The sequence below is a fragment of the Garra rufa genome, unplaced genomic scaffold (assembly GCF_049309525.1).
Source record: "Garra rufa unplaced genomic scaffold, GarRuf1.0 hap1_unplaced_063, whole genome shotgun sequence".
Classification (NCBI taxonomy): domain Eukaryota; kingdom Metazoa; phylum Chordata; class Actinopteri; order Cypriniformes; family Cyprinidae; genus Garra; species Garra rufa.
The window spans coordinates 9,134-22,557 of NW_027394338.1; the positions used below are offsets into that span (position 1 = coordinate 9,134).

General features: G+C 33.1%; 1 long non-coding RNA gene across 2 annotated transcripts; it reads left to right on the top strand.

Moving 5' to 3' along the window:
• Positions 1–1,683: 1,683 nt before the first annotated feature.
• Positions 1,684–12,616, top strand: LOC141316015 (uncharacterized). 2 transcript variants are annotated; one of them, XR_012351185.1, is made up of 7 exons: positions 1,684–1,796; positions 2,880–2,938; positions 6,716–6,866; positions 7,983–8,008; positions 8,138–8,363; positions 8,477–8,566; positions 11,888–12,525. It is a non-coding gene; the product is annotated as an uncharacterized lncRNA (long non-coding RNA). The 2 variants fall into 2 exon arrangements; XR_012351184.1 differs by having other exon boundaries at positions 6,716–8,363; positions 11,888–12,616.
• The last annotated feature ends 808 nt before the right edge of the window (positions 12,617–13,424 follow it).

A 13,424-nucleotide genomic window follows, 5' to 3' on the forward strand; every position in this document is an offset into this window, starting at 1 on the left:
GATAAGCTATCCATACCCGCGCGCCTGTGTATTTTACGGGAACGCGCACGTCGTGCAGCCTTTTGCGCAGAAGTACTAGGTTACACAAGTTTGTATAGTTTACTGTGTTGTAAATGCAATTGTCAAGAGATATATATATATATATATCTCTTAGGGCTGTCAAATGATTAATCATGATTAATCACATCCAAAATAAAAGTTCATGTTTACTTACTAAATGTGTGTTTTCTGTGTTTATTTATTATGTATATATAAATACACACACATACATGTATATTCAAATTTTTTTTAGATTTATATAGAAAATATTTATAATTCTATATATAGTCTAAATTAATTAGAAGTATAACTATTCATTCATATTAATATTTGTTTAAATCTATACATGTATGTGTGTGCATTTCTATATACATAATACATATACACAGTAAACACACATTTAGTGACATAAACTTTTATGTCCGATGTGATTAATCGTGATTAATTATTTGACAGCTCTAATATATATTGAAGTGTGTAAAGTGTATATACTTAGCACAACTCTATTTAAATAAGCTCCACCCCTCACTTCCATATAGTGATGGGATTTATGGCTCTTTGAGGGGATCCGGATCTTGGCGAACCGTTCCTTTCAAAGAGCCATTCAAAAGAACTCTTGGCTCTTTTTAAATATTTAGTCAGTTTTAAGAAGCCACCTTGGGGGCATCTCAGTTTATCCTGGAAATAATCACTGGGATGAAATGATGAGCTGAGATTTGTAGTCAAATAATTAAAAATCAGGTATCACACAGCAATATCTGAGTTTGAATTATTCTGAAATATTGATTATTACCTCATTTGTGGACTATATTCCATAGGGTTGCACAACATCCCTCTGCTTAGACAGTGACATCACTATTTTGGATTTACCTTTAGTACAAAGTGTGTTGCTGCGTCCCAATTTGCATACTTATACTATGCCCTTAAAGTATGTACTCTTTTTGTGAAGAAAAAGTACATACTTTTGAGTATGTAGCAGAGTAGTAGGCAAGCTTTGGGACATGCTATTTCGTCTGTTGCTTTAGTTGCCTAAATCCTGTCACTGTTTAAACTGCCCTGTCAGTTAATATCATCTACATTTCGTTTAATTTGATTTCCTACCGTATTAGAGAGAAATGAAGAGGCACATTCTTATACGAGTCTTTTTTGCCGAGAACTTTGCTCGTGTTTGCATAATGATGCATTTAAAAGTTAATGACCAAACCTATCATTATAAAAGTTCATTATGTTGCTGCACATGAAATATACCATGGATAACATTAATTAAATTTTTTTTTTATTTGGTTACACATTGATTTATCACAAAAACACCTTTCTCTACCTGTCCGTTGGTCGCGCGTATCCGCCATGTTTGTAGTTTTTAAAACAATTTTTATGCGTGTTTGTAGTTCTAATCGGATCCTCGTTCCCCGTGCAATGTGTTGTGGGCAGTATTAGCCGTTATTAGAGTGTGCATTGATCCGCACTTCGAATTCTTAAGTTAAGTAGTAGACCATCCGGGAATAATTTGTGTGCATCTGTGTGAAACACGCATAGGAAAAAAGAACGACAGAAAGAACGGCTCCCCCCCAGCCGCGACTCGGCTCCCATCGTTCATGTTTATGAGCCGTTCAAAAGAATCGGTTCGTTCGCGAACGACACAACTCTACTTCCATACTGTGGCCCTGGTGGAACTTTGGCGCTTCTAGAGTGGAGCTGGTCAGCGGGAGTTTGTCAGGGGTTCTTCAATGCAGCAGGGATATCTCTCTTCTCTTTGGGTGAGTACTGACAGGATTTCTGAGAAGTGATTAAGCGTGTGTTTTAATAAGCAAATAAAATTTCCGTACCTTATTAAGGAAATGCTAAGTGACGGCTTATGGCCATGCACTGATGTAATATATAACGTTAAGCCTATTGATGTGTTTAGTATTATATTTGTGATAGGGTTGTGCAAATATGACGATTTTTGTTCATGGACGAATAAAATGTCTCCACAATATGCTTTTGAAGAAACATAGTATCGTGCTACAGCGCGCATTTTATCAGTTATCAATACTGTGCAAGGCCTCGTACATTCACAGCAAATGTTAACTAAGGGGTAGACTTACACTCTCGGGAAACTGCACTTATTCGCAAATACAAAAGTACATTATTTACTTTGAAGACTTTCTTGTTAAGCCTTTCCTTTGCGCACTGTTTTATCAGGCTTTTTAGTTTACGCGCGCTTCAGGTGTATGCAACACCTAAAACGCGCGAAAACTAAAAAGCCTGTCAGACAGGGCCTGATTACTGGTTCTCACCTGATTGCGGCAGTACTGTCTAAATTCAAGGTTTACATATAAACACAGTTGGTTATGTATAAAGTGAGAGGATGCGTGCCTGTATGTTAAATGCACAATTCTTAAAGGGAAAGCATACTTCTACAAACATGCTGCCACTTTTCTTTAATGTTAACAAAACACAAATAGAAAAATTACTCACTGCTCTTGACTGAAGGACATTAATATAGTTGCTTTAATAAGAACCGATGTACAATTTATACAGTTAAGTTTATATATTGTTGTATTTTTATGTTCATTCAGTTTCTTGAATGCTACTGCTAAACACCTGGAGCTGCAGATTTTTTTTTTGTTACCTTGTAAGGTTTTGTTTTTAAAATGGAGAAATTAGTTTGATCAGACAACTTGCAAAATAGTAAAACCAACATGACGAGCAACCATGATTAATTCATGATTCATAATTGCCATATATTTGCTATATTGCCCAACCACCCCTATTTGTGTATCTTCACAGTTGTATAAATGGTGGATTCTAACTTTTTTTTTTTCCTATTCCCACCGTGTTGTCACCTCTGATCCAAGATGAAAATCTGGCTGCGTTGCTGAATCTCTGTGATCATCTGTACTTCACTGTATCTTGGGTAAGTAAAAATTGTTTTACTCTTCTGCTTGTTAAGCACTATAGAGTGGTGCAATGATATCAAAAACCTCTAAATAAATTTACTCATAAACTGAAAAAAACATTGCGGGTATACATGGGAAAATCTCAAAGAAACCAATAGTGAATTAGTTATCCGGTTTCTGACACCTGGCAGATTTGGCATGTTTCATGGGTTAAAAAAAGAAACAAGATGCACAGTTTGGGGTACTCTACAAGATAGGGGGAATTAAATTGTGACAATTTTCATTTTGCCTATGTCTTTCTAAACCCATAAGAAATTAGTTATTATTCAAAGTGACACAACTGAAGATATGGATGTTCAATGAAGGATGGATTAGAGATGAATGGCAAAGAAGGTAACTACTGTGGAACACAGAATTATATTTTTATTCTTATTAACAAACAGATATCATTGTTTAAAAAACTATATACAAACCAAACAAGAACAAATAAATGGAAAAAAACACATCAAATATTAAAAATTGAAGAAAAACACACAAACTAATGGGTAATAATTCAGGTAACTATTTACATTTTACTCTTTTGAGTGAATTTCTAGAACCCGGCGGTTTACGTGCTTTATAGTCAGCCTCATCGGCAGCCTGGGTATCAGGTCATCCACAGCACCTGAGAATAAGTACTGTGGAATGACGTAGACCACCGAGTCGCTGGTCAGGATGTGGCAAGTCTCGTTTACCTCGGAGACACCAATAATTTGGGCCTCTGTTTCTTGCACCTGCCCCTCAGGCATCTGCAGGTTTTACAAAAAAAAAAAGCAAATAAATTAGTGTTGGAAAGTGTGAAGTGTCATGCTGCATCCCAATTCACCTGCTTATGCTATGCCGTAAAAGTATATACTCCTCTAGTAAAGATGCTTTACAATGTATAGCAGAAGAATAGGCAAGGTTTGGGACATACTACTTTTTCATAATTGCCACTTTAGTGAACCACTTTGCCACTGTGTTACATGCACACTGTTACTGTTTAAACTGCCCAGTCAATCATCTTGTCACAGTTAAAATCCTTCACATTCAGTGTTGGACTGTTAGAGTACATGGATAGAATGCAAATTGGGATGCAGCATCAGCGTATCAGTAATAATCCAGTGTGATTAATACAGTCAGGAGTCTGACAACAGCTAGTGCTCTACACTGAGATTTAGTCTGGATTTAGTCTGTTTCAGTTTGTTCTGTTTCTTTGTCATTCCAGACAAACTGGATGAGATCAGATCTCTGTGTGGAGCACTGGCTGTTGTTACTGGATGATTAAAATTAGAGGTCGACCGATATTGGTTTTTACCGATACCGATAGCTAGGTTGGACCACACTGGCCGATACCGATTAATTAACCGATAGTTTTTGAAAATAGATACTGAACGGCAACTAAAATACTGCTCTGCTAGTTTTAAAAAAGTAATAAACCATACTTTTGTAAATTAATAAAAATATTAATTTTAATTATATATTGATCATTAAAGTTATTTCATAGTTCATTAATGTTAACAAAATAACACCCTAACAAGGAACAACACTTCTATTCTACAGCTTTCATCAATCTTAGTTGATGTTACAAATGGGCTCATTGTAAAGTGTTATTTCATATTAACAGTAGGGGTGGGAATCTTTACATTTTAACAATATGTAAAATTGCAGTTTCTATGCTTTTTGTTTATATTTGGAATCTCTGTATGTTAGTACTGCCGTATTAAAATTAAGATTCAATTTAATTACGATTTTCAATAACAACTAAATATAACCATGCATCACATTCTCAGTTTTCAATATTACTGCACATGGCTACATTTTCATATACATTTTATATAATTTATTTTGAGCAAAATTTACTTTATTTTTTATTATAAGCAGGCTACTTTTAACCAATTACTTATTTAAAATAAGTGTTCTTTAAGTATCCAAAAGTTAACAGACAATAGTTATTTTTTCCTTTCGTTTGATTACTGATGAGATCATTGACAGTGGCTGCTTTAACAGGCTGCATTCAAACGAATGCACAGATCTATTTCGATATATCAGATGCCCTGCTCTGAAAACATAACTGACTGTGTGTACATCAGTTTCGTATAAAAGTATTCGAAATGGCAAGTGCATTTAACCGCATCTGCAATCGAGCTTTTTAGGACGAACAAACACAAATTGCAAGTGAAAGTCTGTCAGAGCGCGAGTTTTGTGCATCTAATATACTGCATTACAAACGGCAGAAATGAAGGCACATGTAAAGTAAAAAACTGCGTGTGGAAGCACGCACTGTCAAGCAATGCACACGAGTCTCACAGTGCAAATTCTGTGCAATGAAGCCAGCCGCGTTTCAGGCGCTCACGCGTGCCATATGCGGGGAAAAACACAAGCTCCTTGAAGAGAGGGTTGCGATGCATTGGATGCAACGCTGCGTTGCGCGGACAACTCGCAGGTATCTAACACACACAGGATGCGTCGTGTAGTTCAAGCAGAAATCTAAAACAGTTGATTTAATCACCAAATGGGCAAATGTTTACTTCAAGAATGATCAAAAAAGCGGCAAAGATTAGTTTAAACAACAGATCAAACGGAAAGAGAAAGTACGATCTATATTGTTGTAACCATTTAAGAAAATGTGTTATCTGTTTTACATAAATGTTTAAATATTATTTGTTTGTGTTTTGTTTCAGTTTAATCTGTTAATTACGAAAGAAGTGTGTGTAATTTGTAAATGTCATAAAGGACGTGGTATGAATTGGACGGCAATATGCCGGGAGAATTGGAGAGGGTCAGACACAATTGTTGACCACTTCCACCTTTTTATTTGTGGAAAATCCCTTTTTAAACGAATTTCGTTTTGTATAATTTTTATCTTAATTTTGAATACAAATTTTTGTTGATCAGTTATTAAAATCAAGTAAGAACAAGGAAAATTGCATTGTGAAATAAAGTGCGTAACAAGATGCAAACCTACCATGCTTCCGCGGCCTGAAGAAAAGGCTAAAACATAAATTATAGCTCTATATGAAGCATACAGACTTTATTAGAGCTACAGAAATACGAATTTATAACTTAAATGCACAATCTTCCAGCAGGGTCAAGCCTTTATAAACATTAACAACAATTTGGGACAGATATGTAATGTAAAACTGTGAATGGCGTGCTGTGGCACAGCAGGATTCTGTAGGCTGAATGAACACATTTTGCTTTCTCACATCAAGTCTTTAAATCTGCAATTTTGCTGGCTACAAATATGACCAACTGGATATAAATCAATGCAAATATATGGTAACAATCCTGACATTTAACATTGGTGTCTGACTTAACCTCTCATACTCTATGACAGCGGAGTGGAGCGTGAGCCGCTTCAGCAAAGAAGCAATCCGGAAAAACTATCGGCATGGATTTTTGCCGATAACGGATAGTTCAGCCAATCAACTATCGGTGCCGATTAATCGGCAAAACCGATACATCGGTCGACCTCTAATTAAAATTAATGGCTAAATGAATGTTTGTAAATGTAAACTTCCTACTGACATGTTACAGCAAAAGAAAGAAATAACTGACTAACCATTTTCTAGATATTAAATACTAGTGTTCTAATCATTTTGGCCACCACTGTATTAGATTCATGTTTATTGACCTGTAGTACAGTATTAGAACAAATATTGGAACATCAGATTAGTTTATAGTATATTGCATATGTTAAAAAAAACTGTGCTGTAGATGTATTTGTGCATTGTTTTTTGGCTGATGTGTTTGTGCCTTATGTACCTTCACAGTGGTGTGTGTAGAGGAGTGAAATTTTCCTCGTCCATCTTGAAGGATGCAGGGGCGAAGGTGTGTGATGAGCACCTCGTCACCAACATAAAGGGTCGTCAGTGCCACATCCCTCCACAGAGAAACGTCGAACCCCTTTTCCCCACACACCAGGTGAAGGTCCAGGATGGGAACGTTTGTTCGTGTCATCCTCACCCCACGCATCTGGAAAAGGAAAATTCAAGTGTAGCATTTCTCGGTTATGAATAGGAAAGAAAAAAAATGAAAGGAATAATAGAAAAAAAATAATTAAAATAGTGTTTCAAATACAACAGAGGCATTAAAGGTTTCCATAAACTGTCAGGGTTGTAAAATTAACATACAAAATCACTTAGTAGTGATTAACATTTCGAATAGAATATCTGAATGACATTCATACACATCAATAGAACTATAGTATATAGTTTAATTATAGGAGTAGTTAATAAAATACATTTTTTTTTTAACTGTGTTTGTAGGTAACTGTAGTGTTAATGTTCAAACTGTATATTAACAATATTAAGATGGCTGACTATATATATATATATATATATATATATATATATATATATATATATATATTAGGAATAAAACTGCCTCACTTTTGAAATGTGCAGAACTGTAGCTGAATAGTGCCCCACAGCATCCAAGATGTAGGTGACTTTGTTTCTTCAGAGGAACACAAACGAAGATTTTTAACGAAAACCTTGTGACGATACATTGATGTCCTAAGACATGAAACGATCTTTTTTTTTTTTTTTGCTAAAAACTGAGCAGTATTTACATCATTTTTTACCTTTGATACACAGCCACGTCAATCTGTCCTGAGCACTAGCTCAACATCTGGCTTGTTACATGTGCATGCGCTCTGGTGTAGTGTACGCAAATGCCGCAAGGGAAAATCTGTGAAAAGTCCCGCATGAGACGTGGCTGTGTATCAAAGGTAATATATGATATAAATACTGTTCAGTTTTTCACAAAAACTGATCGTTTGTGTCTTAGGACATCAGTGTATTGTCACGAGCTGCAGGGTGTAATTTGGATTTGTCTGTGCATGTTTTTGTTTACTTTTAAAGGTTTGGTGCCCATCCACTCACATTATTTGGCTGACAGGTTACATTGGATTTTGTTAAAAATCTTTGTGTTCTACTGTGGAAACAAAGTCACCTACATCTGGAATGCCCTGGGGTAAGCAGATAAACGTAAAATTTAAATTTCTGGGTGAACTATCCCTTTAATTATCTCTTCTAGGCAACCTGGAGCTGGAACTGGTGGAGGTAACACTGTTAAACTTAAAAGTTATTTAAGGTTAAGCTCTTAAAAGAATGAATTTAACACTGTAACATTTACTAGATCAAAAGAAAATAAATAGAAAATTCACTCACTTCTTTGATTTGCCCTTGTAGGCTGAGATAACCTCCCCTTGAGAATATGTCCTCCTCTTCACCGGTGACACTAGGTGAAGGAGGACATAGGACAGCTCTGGCGGCATTATGTGCCTCTTCACTGAGGTCCTGGGGCACAGTTTTAAACTTCAGCGTCCCAGGGCCGACGAACAAATACATCTGTCCATATTTGTTGGACAAGGTGTAATTTTGGAGGATGTAGCTCACCCCCTCCTCAAACTCAGGGGTGAGCCCTTCTTTTTTATTAAGATACACCATTGTACCGTCACTTAGTACACTATCTGTTTCAGTTTTGAATTTATGTATATCTATTTGTTTCCCTTTAATTGTGTAATTTAGTGCCCTACTGTTGCACCTGGTGGCCACGCACTTGCACCTCAAAAAAGCAGGCTGAGAGGTCGGAGTTGCCATTCTGTGGAATAGAGATAGGTACTTGTGAGAAAAACTGTCTGAAATAAATATCAGATTTTATTATTATTATTATTATTTTTTTTTTTTAAAGATGCTTCTTATGCTCATCAAGGCTGTATTTATTTGACCAAACATACAGGAAAAACGTAATATTATGAAATATTATTACTAATTTAAAGTAATAATTATTCTATTTTAATATACACAATTTTTGGAACCTGTGATACTTTTTGTTTCAGGATTCTTTGATTGCAATTGAAATAAACCGTTAAAAACAGCATTTTTAAAAACAGAAATAGATGTTAATAACTAATGGTATTATTCATTTTACACATCCTTGCTGAATAAAAGTATCAATTTCAAATGACTTTGAACTGTAGTGTAAATTGCCTTTGTAATAATATTACACAATATTATTTTTTAATATTTTTGTTTTAAAAAATGCAGCCTTGGTAAGCATAAGAAACTATATTTTCAAAAACATTAAAAATAGTATTGTTTGCACACACAGTACACATGAAGGTCATTCAAAGAATTACTTGTGAAGTGAAGATTTACCTCATTACCTAATTTTGCTGTCAGAGAATGGAAAGAGGGCAGTTTCTGACAGGATTCCTCTTTAACCTCATACTCTGACAGGATATTTATTTTTTCCCCTTTTATTTCATTCTTTACAACAAATAGTTTTTTTCATTCATGTAATTGTTTTATTTATTAGAAGTAATTAAAGATATTAGTTGGAAAGTGAAGATTTACCTCAAAAAATAAATTTTCCTGTCAGTGTGAAGTTAAAAAAAGAGGAATCCTGTCAGAAACTGCTCTGTTTCACTCACTGACAGGAAAATTTATTTTCTGAGGAAAATCTTCACTTCACAAGTAATATTTTTTTTAATAACCTCTAATAAATTAATCACTTCCTTTAATAAAAATAATTTATTGTAAAGAATGTAGTTTAAAAAAAGAACAAATCCTGTCAGAAACTACCCTCTTTTCGCTCTCTGACAGGATTTTTCTCTATTTTACTTTATTCTTCACAAGAAATTGTTTTTTTCATTCATGTATTTGTTTTATTTATTAGAAGTAATTAAAGATATTAGTTGGAAAGTGAAGATTTACCTCAAAAAATAAATTTTCCTGTCAGTATGAAGTTAAAAAAAGAGGAATCCTGTCAGAAACTGCTCTGTTTCACTCTCTGACAGGAAAATTTATTTTCTGAGGAAAATCTTCACTTCACAAGTAATATTTTCAATAACCTCTAATAAATTAATCAATTCCTTTAATAAAAATAATTTATTGTAAAGAATGTAGTTTAAAAAAAGAACAAATCCTGTCAGAAACTACCCTCTTTTCGCTCTCTGACAGGATTTTTCTCTATTTTACTTTATTCTTCACAAGAAATTGTTTTTTTCATTCATGTATTTGTTTTATTTATTAGAAGTAATTAAAGATATTAGTTGGAAAGTGAAGATTTACCTCAAAAAATACATTTTCCTGTCAGTATGAAGTTAAAAAAAGAGGAATCCTGTCAGAAACTGCTCTGTTTCACTCTCTGACAGGAAAATTTATTTTCTGAGGAAAATCTTCACTTCACAAGTAATATTTTTTTTAATAACCTCTAATAAATTAATCACTTCCTTTAATAAAAATAATTTATTGTAAAGAATGTAGTTTAAAAAAAGAACAAATCCTGTCAGAAACTACCCTCTTTTCGCTCTCTGACAGGATTTTTCTCTATTTTACTTTATTCTTCACAAGAAATTGTTTTTTTCATTCATGTATTTGTTTTATTTATTAGAAGTAATTAAAGATATTAGTTGGAAAGTGAAGATTTACCTCAAAAAATAAATTTTCCTGTCAGTATGAAGTTAAAAAAAGAGGAATCCTGTCAGAAACTGCTCTGTTTCACTCTCTGACAGGAAAATTTATTTTCTGAGGAAAATCTTCACTTCACAAGTAATATTTTCAATAACCTCTAATAAATTAATCAATTCCTTTAATAAAAATAATTTATTGTAAAGAATGTAGTTTAAAAAAAGAACAAATCCTGTCAGAAACTACCCTCTTTTCGCTCTCTGACAGGATTTTTCTCTATTTTACTTTATTCTTCACAAGAAATTGTTTTTTTCATTCATGTATTTGTTTTATTTATTAGAAGTAATTAAAGATATTAGTTGGAAAGTGAAGATTTACCTCAAAAAATAAATTTTCCTGTCAGTATGAAGTTAAAAAAAAGAGGAATCCTGTCAGAAACTGCTCTGTTTCACTCTCTGACAGGAAAATTTATTTTCTGAGGAAAATCTTCACTTCACAAGTAATATTTTCAATAACCTCTAATAAATTAATCAATTCCTTTAAAAAAAATAATTTATTGTAAAGAATGTAGTTTAAAAAAAGAACAAATCCTGTCAGAAACTACCCTCTTTTCGCTCTCTGACAGGATTTTTCTCTATTTTACTTTATTCTTCACAAGAAATTGTTTTTTTCATTCATGTATTTGTTTTATTTATTAGAAGTAATTAAAGATATTAGTTGGAAAGTGAAGATTTACCTCAAAAAATACATTTTCCTGTCAGTATGAAGTTAAAAAAAGAGGAATCCTGTCAGAAACTGCTCTGTTTCACTCTCTGACAGGAAAATTTATTTTCTGAGGAAAATCTTCACTTCAAGTAATATTTTCAATAACCTCTAATAAATTTAATTTTTGTAGTTAAGATATAACTTTTTAAATGTTTGTAGAGAAGTAAGAAGTGACTCACCTTAGAGAGTAGATGGACTTGTTGTGGAGTGGTCAAGTGAGAGGGGGTTAGTGGGTCAGTGATCTTGAACTTGGCAGGAGTCCAATCAGAAAACATCGCCGGGGCGCATGATGACAAGACAGTAATCTGCCTCCTGCCTCCATCTCTCCTGTGTGTGTGTGTGTGTGTGTGTGTGTGTGTGTGTGTGTGTGTGTGTGTGTGTGTGTGTGTGTGTGTGTGTGTGTGTGTTGTGACAACGAACTAGTGGGTACATTGCACTAGTCCTCACTAGTTTAAAAAAAGAATGGGCCAAAACATATTTTTATTGAAAATTGGTGTTTTGAACATGTTTGGTTAGATGATTAGAAAATATAATTAACCTGATAAAAGTGTGTGATGCCTTTCTCCTTCCATTTATTATTGCTGAGTGGACTATGGTTGATAGTCAAATCCGAGTTATTCCATATGGGTGAATTGATATGTGGAGTGAGCACTTTTAATTGTACATAATGTTAACAATTAATGTTGACTTTGTACATAATGTTAACTTTGTTAACGTGATCATGCAGCTAACAAGGTTAATTTGTCGTTTGCTTTTTTTCAGAACATCTGATGAAGAGCATCAGATCAAATGATGCAGTAGTGTTTTTATTGAAATTATTTTTAATATTTATTGTAAAGTATATGGTTGAACTTATTTTAATGTAATTTTTTTTATTGAGCTTGTTTTTAATGGATTTTATTTTTAAAATTTAAATTAACTTTAATTTTATATGCATTTAAATTAACTTACATTTATATGTAAAAACTATTAAAAATATGTATTTAAATTTATTTTTAATGAATTGTTTATAATGGATTGAAATTTTCTAATGAATTTTATTTTATACCATATTGAAATGAACTTTTTAATGTATTTTATTTATAATGCACATATTTAAATGAAGTTATTTTAATGAATTGTTTATAATATATTTCAATGATTTTTTTAATGAATTGTATTTATAATAATGAAATGAACAACATATCAACAAACCATATATTCATGGTATTAAATATGAATCCACAAATAACACATCTCTGCTATTATGAACTGGATTTATAATGTACATATACAAATTAATTTGTTTTAATGAATTGTTTTTAATATATTTAAATGATATTTAATGAATTGTATTTATTATAATGAAATGCACCCATTTTTAAGAAACCATATATTATTGTTAATAAATATGAATTCTTAAATATGACATCTCTGCTAGTATGAATTGCATTTATAATATATAACATGATTAGTTAGGGTACCTGGGATGGTTGTTGGGGTGTTACTATGTTGTTGCTAAGGTGTAGCTATGCAGTTGCTAAAGTGTTATGCAGTTGCTATGGTGTTGTCAGGGTACCCAGAATAGTTGACCAGGTGCTAGGGTGTTGCTATGCAGTTGCTAGGGTACCAGGGTGTTTGCTTATAATATAATACATTTCAACTATAATGTCTATTTTTGTCAATAAATTGTACTGGTTGACTACGGTGTATAGCTCATAATAATACATTAAAACAATAAGAGCACAAAAGTTGTACAGAAATTGTGTAGAATATCTAATTAGCTGCCATAGTTTATTATTAATAATAAATTGCTATTTTTAAATGCTGGTGAATAAATTATTTGCAATTACTTCATGTTGTTATTAATTATTTAATTATGAGGGTATGTTTTAGTATTTAAACGGTAAACGAATAAAGCAGCTGGCCAATCAGACACTGGAACTCTGCATAACTAATGAGCTGTCAATCATTCTGGATTCATCCGTCCAGCGGTCTTTCCTTCAGGTGAGTACCGAAATATTTCTGAGGTAATTTTTCAATCAAAGATTATCAAAATACGTGTGGGACAATGCTTTTCAAGTTGTTAAACTTATTTATTTGAATATAAGTATTTTGTTATGAATAAACTGTTAATTTCCGTTACGTATTATGATAATTCGTCTCGTGAGGGAACTACATGTGATTGTGTGTTAACGATTTTTTGACATCTAATTTGTTCATTTTGTAAAAAAAAAATCTACTGGTATGCCCAATGTTCATTATTTGATAGGTAATCCGGTGGAAAACGCCAAATTTTACATAAAATGAGCCTCACAGA